This window comes from Dioscorea cayenensis, chromosome 18, assembly GCF_009730915.1.
Source record: "Dioscorea cayenensis subsp. rotundata cultivar TDr96_F1 chromosome 18, TDr96_F1_v2_PseudoChromosome.rev07_lg8_w22 25.fasta, whole genome shotgun sequence".
NCBI lineage: Eukaryota > Viridiplantae > Streptophyta > Magnoliopsida > Dioscoreales > Dioscoreaceae > Dioscorea > Dioscorea cayenensis.
The window spans coordinates 20804195-20806864 of record NC_052488.1 but is presented as its reverse complement, the minus strand read 5'-3'; positions in this window follow the sequence as shown (position 1 = coordinate 20806864).

Sequence of the window (2670 nt, the reverse complement as noted above, 5' to 3'; positions counted from 1 at the left end):
TCAATCATCATTGTCCAAGTTATCTCGTGATCAATCTTCTTCTTCTTTATATATATATATATATATATAGATCTTCATATCTTCATTGCTAATTAGATTTCCTTGTACCATGTTAAGTAGGTAGGTATTTAATGTCACTCTGTCATGACTTAAAAAAAATAATCTTGTTGAAGTTACCTTACTGACACATTCATGGCCTCAGCTTCTTACATTTAATGATCAAAGATACAAAAAATTCATGTCCTATATATTTCAACAGTTATCAAGATACCCAAAATAAAATAAATAAGTTGGACAACAACACATAATGACTGGCCAAGCACTCCTTTCATTATTATATAACATCAAGAAACAGACATGACCACAAGTTATGCATGTATGTATACACATATATAACAAAATATAGTCAAAATAAAACCAATGCTTTCCACTAATGGAAGTAGAACATCTGAACGTGAAACTTAACATGCATTTGCATTCATGCTTTGAGAATAAACATATCTAAATAAAGGTTCTAAAACTCTGAAAAAAGAGTTTGGAGTAAATGGAGAAGTTAATCAATAATCAGAAATCAATAGGACTTCACAAGATGATGAAGAGAAGGCATTGAATTAGGTACAGCAAAGTAAGACTCCATTGCTAGCTTTTGCATGGAAGACCTCCATTGCTGACCTTCCTTCATTGACGTCCTTCATCAATCCGGTGTACAGAGCCGCCATCCGAGCCGCCGCCAGCCGCCACTTAGCCGACACCCACGGAAGCCTAATCCGATGAATAGCTCTTGAAACAAAGCCTTCTTTAAGATACTTGCAGCCGGCGCAGGAGCCGCTGCCGAGCCTCACCGTCAGTGGCTTTCTCCTGCGAATCCGGAAGGCAATGCGGCTGCGCCGGCGAAGGAGAATGAGTCGCAGCTCGTGGCTCAGTCCCGCCATTGAAATGGAGCTTTTGGGTGGTGACACGCTCGAGGGTTTATATAACTTGAAGCGTTGGTGTTCTGTTCACCCGCGGATAAACTTATTTGATAGATAGTTTAACGTGAACCATCTACGTGGTGTGAGAATTTTAATATTTTATTAGAGAGGTAATGTTGTTCCGCGAGCGAGTGGAAACGAAGCATGTGGGGCTCGGTTTGAGCGTTGACCAATGAAAAGGGTCCCACTTTATTGCATGATTTGAAAAGTCCACGTAGATGATTTTGACTTTGGGAAGGGGAATCCTTTGGTTTAGAGTGGGACCCATTTGTAGCTCTCAACGTCCTGAGGTAGTGCCAAACGGCTCATATATTCCTTTATTAATATTTGTTTATTTTTAAATTAAAAAATTTCTTGTAAAGCTGGCATTATTATTTTAATTGAGTGTATATTGTTGGGATTTTATAATTGATACAATGAGGTTGTTACAATGTTATTGTTGATTTGTAAATAAGGAAAGGTTCGTCACAAGCATCACAGTGAGCTCTTTGCTGGTTAGTTTGTTCAGTGGTTGAAACTGCTGCTTCTTAGTTTAATTATGTTTTAAGAAGTCTAAGTTGTTTAGTTGTAAACTAACTTGAGTTAAGACATTGACTATCAATAAATATCAGTCATTAATTAGAAAAAAATGGCAGTATTTCTTTTGATTAGCATTGTTTGAATTAACATAAGAGATAGCAATGATTGCGAATTTAGCGGGGGACACTTTAACATTGATAGTTAGTTTTAAATGTAATTTTAAATTTAGAAGCTAAGGGCTCTGGATAAACGAAAAAAAAAACTTGTTTTAAATATCAAGTGACTGTTAACCGATGATTGTGAATCTAATTGCCCCATTTTAACAATGGTAATTAGTATAAATTTTATATAAAATTTGGAAGTTAATGGTTCTAAATAGCGGGGAAAAACACTCGTTTTAAATATTATTATTATTATTATTATTTTTTTTTTTTGAAAAGGTGGATAAACCACTTATATTAAAAACAAAAGGAAAAGAAACAGCGAAACAACCAAACCCCTAACAGAAAAAAGAGGGGCACCAAAACGAACCACAAGTAGTGGAACAGAAACTAAAGGAAATCAAAAGATACAAAACGAAGTAAGGAACAACCACCCCCACCCCACTGACCCCCACCACAAATACAGTTAACTAGCCAGTATGCGTATCGGGCCCAGCATCCTGAAACGATGCTCCACCTTGCTCCTCCCCAGTGGAAGTAAGGAACTCCAGACTACGCCTGATTGTAGAAGAATGGTCCTCCATCTTGGCTCTCGATTTTTCAGGAACTGTAGAAAACCAGGATAATAACATACGATCAATCTTCATTAAAAGCACATGAGCAGACATCAAATTAGCATTAAACATGCAATCGTTTCTAACAAGCCAGATGTTCCACACAATCGACTTCACAATTAAGACCCCTAACTCTCTATGGTCCGGTTTGATCGATAACCTCCAATCACCCCATAACTGAAGCAGGCTATTAGGCGGCTCAGGAAGCTTGAACAATCTGCTAAAATAATTCCACACCAGCTTCGCCATCGAGCAATGTAAGAAGAGATGATCAACTGTTTCAATTGCCGCGTGACACAACACACATGTAGCAGTTGGAAGACGATTGCACCTTCTAGTTTCCAAGTTCGCCAAAGTGAGGGTCCTATTTTTCCAAGCTAACCAATTAAAGATATTGATTTTTTT